This window comes from Erithacus rubecula (assembly GCF_903797595.1).
Source record: "Erithacus rubecula genome assembly, contig: scaffold_337_arrow_ctg1, whole genome shotgun sequence".
NCBI classification, from domain to species: Eukaryota; Metazoa; Chordata; class Aves; order Passeriformes; family Muscicapidae; genus Erithacus; species Erithacus rubecula.
Window position 1 is genome coordinate 23,192 of NW_027635994.1, and position 6,555 is coordinate 29,746.

The 6,555-nt window shown below is 56.0% G+C and overlaps 1 long non-coding RNA gene across 1 annotated transcript; it reads left to right on the forward strand.

Moving 5' to 3' along the window:
- Window positions 1-3,045: 3,045 nt before the first annotated feature.
- Window positions 3,046-3,579, forward strand: LOC306816021. Its single transcript, XR_013777556.1, has 3 exons — window positions 3,046-3,110; window positions 3,186-3,242; window positions 3,517-3,579. It is a non-coding gene; the product is annotated as an uncharacterized lncRNA (long non-coding RNA).
- Window positions 3,580-6,555: the final 2,976 nt, after the last annotated feature.

The following is a 6,555-nucleotide window of genomic DNA, read 5'->3' on the forward strand; positions in this document are numbered from 1 at the left end:
TGTCCCTGCCTGTGGAGCGCAGGGCTGGGCTCTGTTCTCCAGCCTCTCCCACAGCCCCTCAGCTCTGGCTGTGCTCGCTCTTTGCCAGGTGCAGTCATGGACCGCACACACAAGCAGGACCCCACCGGTGGCCACTTCCGCAGAGCACTGAAGGTACCTGCAGCCATCCCCACCTGGGCTGGGCCTGCTGTCACTGCTCAGCCCAGCACAGCGCTTGGAGCACTCCATGGAACTTGCCTCTCCTCCCTGTCCTTTGTTCTACTGCAGATGTTGCAGAAGTTTGTGCCGGTGCAACGTAAGAAGAGCAGCACAGCAACAGAGGGCACAGCTGAGCCTGACTCCAGCCTGACCGAGCTCCAGGCAGAGCCTGATGTCAGCCCAGATGTGCCTGAGCGCTCAGAAGAGTCTGACACTGTAAGGAGTGATGACAGGGTGCAGGCTGACATGGCAGTGACTGAGGATGTGGACATGACAATTGCTGACACTGGAGAGACTCAGGGCATCACAAACACTGACACCACTCCCACTCTGAGTCACTCTGAGGAACTCATAGTGGATTACTTCAAAGACCGTTGTGCTTCTCAGCACCACTTAAGCAGCCTGTGGCCAAGGCTCCATGCCTCCCAGGACTGTGTGCCCACTCAGGCCATGGTCACTGGGCCCCCTCAGTCACTGAAGGCAGCACAGCATGGCAGGAAGGGAAGCACTTCTCAGAGGAAGCTACGAAAGCGCTCCAAGTGTTCGCCATTCCTCCCCCAGGTGCCAGCCATGGTGAAAAGTATTCACCAGAGACTGACATCCCAGGGCACTTTAGATGCAAGGCTGCGCACTGACATTCTGAGGCTGGCTGGAGAATACCCTGCTGACATGGTGCTGACCCTCCTGCGCTGTGCCCCAACGTGTGACAGGTACGGGGCCCATGTGCCTTGAGAGCTCAGGGCTCAGCAGCCTTTAGGGCCCATCGCCCTGTACAGCCTGTCCAATGGGGCCTGCCAGACAGGTGGAGAGGTCCAGGACCCTCAGGCCCCTCTGCTTCCTGAGCCTGCTGCCACTGCCAGGCTCCCTCCCTGCCCCTCAGGGCACTGGGGCTGTCACAGCTGCACAGGGCATCGTACTGTGACTGAGACCCCCTCTGACATGGAGCTCCAACCCCACAGAGCTGCTGCAATGATGTGGAGAGCCATAGGCTTGTCAGGCACAGCACTGGAGAGCGTGCTGCCAATTCTGCTCTGTGTCATGGAGGACTGGCCTCTGCACAGAATGTGCACCTCTGATGGAGACAACGAAGATGTTTTTGCCCTGGCTGTGAGTTTCTGGAACTGGCCCTTGCTCACCCTCCAGCACCAGTCACCTCTCCAGCAGCTCTCTATCCTCTCTGTGCCTCAGTTGCTGGGCTCAAACCTGGGCCAGGGACAGGCTCAGGGGGCACCAGGCCTGCTGCTCCCCCTGCCTCTCCCTCAGGCCCTGCCCCATGGACACCTCAGCACTGAGCGCTGCCTCGGGCTGCTTCTTTTGCAGGCAACTCTGGTGATCTGGGTGGTGGTCCAGGTGCCCCACTGCGAGGAGGCCATGATGAATGCTTCCTCCCCTCTGTTTACGGCTCTGCTCTTGCATGTTGTCATCACCACACAGCAGATGCCAAAGGAAGTTGATAACTTCTGGAGAGCGTGCCAGGAGCAACACCCGCTTCCCAGCAAGGCCAACAGGTCCCAGTCCTCCAGTCCTTTCCATGGCCTTCTGGCCAGCACCAGTGCTCCCAGTGTGACCTGGACTTTGCTCTGCACACAGGTTTGCAGTGCAGACCATGAAGGCTCTGCTCATCTGTATGCAGTATGAGCCTCAGGTGATGGCAATAGAGCGCAAGCGTGGCTGGGACACGCTGCTGTGTGCTGACACCCAGCACTATGCCGTGGGTCTGCTGGCCAGGTGAGACCCCCATTGCCCCTCTGTCCTTGACATTAGTGCTGTGTGCCCGGGGTGCCCCACACAGTACCCATGATCATGGGCCAGAGGCCTTTGTCACCAAGGGATGGCCAAGCAGACCGGAAAAGGCTGGGAGAGGAGGTGCCCAAAAAGGGGCAGCCTCCCAAAGTGTCCACATCGCCTCCAGGGATGCTGGGGAAAAACTGGTTCTCTGTGAGTCAATCCTGGGAGAGTATTGCCACCCCTCAACCTCAGGGTCCTTGTGCCTTTTTCCCCCTGCCAGGGAGATTCGCTGTGTATTGATGCCCTTGTGTTCCTATGTTGCACTTCACCTACTCCAGCTGCTCAGCACACAGGAGCCACGTTGGGATCTGCCTGCCCTGGCATTCCTTGTGGAGGTGAGCCTGATGGCCAGAACTGTCTCCCTGAGCTGCCTCCCAGCTCTCTGGCCTCTCATGGCCACAGCTGCCTGGGCTGGTGCCCGTGCCCTGTGCTGCTGTCTGGGCCCAGCCCTGTGCAGTTCTGGGCTCCTGTGTGTCCTCTGTCACTGCCCTGTGCCTTTCAGGTCCTTGAGTGCCTGGATTTGAGTGAATGTGGGGACAGCGTCCTTAAGATCATATCAAGGTTCCTACAGAGCAATTCCAGGGAGAGGCGTCGCCTGGCGCTCAGAGGCCTTGTCCTGCTCAGCAAGGATCCCTGGATGGCAGCGGCTGAAGCGGCTGTGGAAGTTGGCCGAGTGCCTGGTAAGGACGGCCTGGAAGCGCCAGGCTCAGGCTGGAGAAGCCCCCTGAGCGCGGCGCTCACTGTGTGCGGCTGCAGCTGTGGCCCTGCCCAGTGCTGCCCGCAGGGGCCGCACGGGCCCGAGCCGGGTGCTGATGGAGCCCCGGCCCAGCGGGGCTGCGGGGCAGGCCGGCACCGCGGCTCCCCGGGCAGCAGCCGGCCCTGTGTCCCTGCAGAGCCCGGCCGGCGGCTGCTGGCCGCACCTCAGGGCTCTGCGGGCAGGGGAGGCCGGGGCCGGGCGCGGGCAGCACCTGCCAAAGGGCCGGAGCCTGCCCCGACCCTTCACTCCCGCCGCTCTCCACAGCTGGCAGAGGACAGGAGCCGAGTGGCCGAGCACCTGCACCAGGCCCTGCCCTACCTGCAGAGCCCTCAGGAGCCCCTGTGAGAGGCGGCCAGCAGGTTCATTGGTGAGCCCGGGCTCCCTCCCTCTCCTACAGCAGCAGGATCTGGGACACGGTCCATGACAAACTCTGTATTCCCAGAGACCGCAGGGCGGTACTTGAGGAGGCAGCAAGGAGACACTCGGCTCATCCACAAGGGTGAGGGCAGCGCCACTGGCAGGAGGAGCTGCAATCCCTGCCCCAGCTCTGGAGTGCTCTGCTCCCTGTACGGATGGGGGGCAGCGTGGGCAGAGCACACAGAGATTTCAGGGGCATGTGGGGCATTTGTGGCTAGCAGCTTCGGGCTGATCCTGGTGGCCCCTGCTCCCTCCTGGCCATGGCCAGAGCGGGCTGCGGTAGCCCTGGCACGGGGGTCTTGTAGCGTCCCCACTGATCCAGGCTGTGACCGTGGCTCTGTTCCTTCCTCTACCAGCTGCTCAAGTCCAGATGCAAGATGCCAGGCCATCATGCTCTAACCTGGAAGATTAAGCCCAGTCATCTTCAGGATCCAGTGAACCAGTGTCACAAGAACACACCAAGAGACACTGAAGAGGACATAACCTGTCCAGGCTGCTGGAGCTCCAGGCAGAGCATGATTGGCACAGCTATTTTGCCTTAAGCCTTCTCCCTGCCTGCTCTCTCCCTCCAGCCCTGAGACCCTCCCCCTTTTTCCTTCTCAGCTCATCCCTTTGCTTTGCCTTTCGTCAATAAACAGTTTGGCTTCTTCACTTTGCCTGCATCTCTGTGGAGCTAAAGCAGCACAAATCCAGAGCCCTGGGACTCGCAGGCCCCTCCTGCCATTCTCTCCCGCGCCGTGTTTTGTGCAGAGACGCAGAGGAACGAGGGCAGATCAGGTTGGAAGGGTCTCTGTGCTGAAGCTCCAGTTCCACAACACTGTGGAGTTCAAGGTCTTGCTGAGCACCCTGAAGCCCCTGGATTTTAGAAGAGCCACCCTGAGTATGCTCTGAACCCAGCTGGGAGGGATTCCATGGCAAGCACTCATGGAGGGCAAAGGAGCTTGGAATGCTGGAAGGTTTCAAGAATAGCTTCCTGAAAGCACAGCAATGCTCCATCCCTGCACAGGGTCAGGAAGAGGGCACAACCAGAGAGCATCAGGGCTTCACAGAGAGCTTTGGGTGTTCCAGAGAGCAAATGAAGCAGCAGCACAGTGCCCGAGACTCAGACACATGACCATGCCAGCATCCGGAGCGCTGCCAGGCAGTGCCGGGATCCTGGTGCAGTTCTGGTCCCCACAAGTGAGGAATGGCAGCCCTGCCTCAGACACAGTCAGAAAGCCAAGCAAGTAGGACCAGAGGGAGGGCACCCTTCCAGTCTCTCCTGGGCATGGCAGCAAAACAGCCCCTGCTTCTTCCTCCTCCACCTTGTGCTTGGGGTGTGCTGGTGGCAGAGCCAGCCAGGTTGTGCTCTGTGTGCCAAAGGCTGTTCAGAGCCAGCATGGAAAGTGCTGCGTGCCCAGCACAGAGTCCTGGAAGGTGCTGGTAAGAGCATCCTGCAGGAGCAGGGCCTGGTCTCTGGCTGGGAACAGCCTGGTTTTGCTGCTGTGACCGCAGGCAGGAGTGTAGGCAGTGAAGAGGCAGTGGGCAGCTTGTGTTTGCAGAGGGCCTGGGGCTGCATGTCTGAACCTGCACCTGGGAACACACTTGGGGGAACACGAGCTGGAGCTGGAGTGCCTGTTCTGAAAGCAGTTTGTGCAGGCAGGGCAAGCAGGCAGGGTTGCAGGTTTCCTGCTGCTATTGGGGTTTCTAGTTTGTTTGTTGTGTTTCTGTTGGTAGGTGAGTGTGGGCTTTTTTGTCCCCCTTTATCACATTCCACGGGGATTCTTTCTCATTCTGAACTAGGCCGAAGGACGAGACTTCTAGTTGCTTAGAAAGCGCCATTTATTTTCTTATCTTGTACAGAAGACATGACTTCTTGTAACAGGTATTGAAAGCGTGGCCAAAAGTCACAAGACTTATGGCTACAAGATCTTTTAAGGACTTATTAACATAAAACACTGCCAACGAGGTGATTTATGTTTCTATTGCAATACTAAGAAATTTCATCTAATTGCAGTGTGACCTTTCTAACCCAATCTCTTTCTAACACATAGATCAATTCTTAAGGCTAGTTTGTCACCTTTATACCTGCTTTACTCTTTCTATATCTTAATCTTTATCAACTAAACTTTTTTCTACTTAACATGTCTCTGCTTTAAGCTTTAAATCTACATTCTTACTTCTAGCACCTAAACTTGGAATCTTTTCCCAGCACCTCAGTTCAAGTCCTGTGTTCTTTCCCAGGCTTTGATTTACACACCCAACTTTCCAAGAAATTCTTGCATTCTGAACTCCAACTGATGGGCTTTGGGTTTTTTGTTAATAATGGTTTTTACATGATTGAAAACTGCAGTTAGTGCAAGTGTATGTGACCGAGTAGAAGCCTCCAAAAAGGATGCATCTGTGCAGCCCCCTTCCTATGTGTAATGTTTGAGCTTATCTGCAGTTCCAGAGGATGTTGCAGAAGAAGCCTGCCTGCAGTGTGAATAGCTGGGTTATCTTCTTTTAATGGTGGCCGAGCTTGGGGAGCAAGCTGAAAGACTAAGGAGTAATAGGGGAAGTAAAAGGGAAATAGATTGGTGGAGTTCTGCCCTTGCATCTTTGAGGGAGGCCCACCAGGGGTCAGAGGACTCCCGTGCCCCCCCCGTCAGGCAATGGGAGGACACCTGGTGGGTGAAGGGAGTGGAAATGGGTCCCTACTCAGGGAGATCATAATAAACATTCCTCCTGGCCCCCATCACCTTGCCAGGTGCCCCTCCAGCATAGGTATGAAGCCCTGGATTTAGAGAGCCTGCCAGATGGAGTAGAAGAAAATGATCTGCCCAGTGGGCCCAATTACAGTGCACCTGTTAGACAGATCACCACCTCCGACCCCAAAAAGAAGAGAAGGGTAGTGGTAGTAGGTGACTCCCTTCTGAGGGGAACAGAGGGCCCCATATGTCAACCTGGGGCCCAGATATGGGATGTCAGAGAGAGGCTTCCTTGGCTGATTATTAATTCAGGCCATAAAAGGACGTAGTTGTGCCCTCAGGATTCCATGCATATCTGGGTTACAGACATATGGTCATAGAATTGGGCACAATATGTTCCTGGCTACCCCTCCAACTTGATTGGTTAATATTCCTGATGGCCTGGAATATCCCAAGAGTGAAATTCAATTCTGAAAAGCACATACTCCATGAGATCTGTTCCATGTTCTACGTGCATGACCAGTACAATTTATTCTTGGACTTGCACAAGATTTGGCTGTTGGAAACAAGATTTGTTGGGTGGGATTCCTGGTGGGCCCAGTTACTATATCTATGTGCTGATGGTCTTCTCTCCTATGTGTCACAGAAGAAGGGGACTATCTTGCACTAGGTTATAGTGTCCCATTTTAATTTGCATAGTGCAAAAATCCTGATAGGAATCACTCG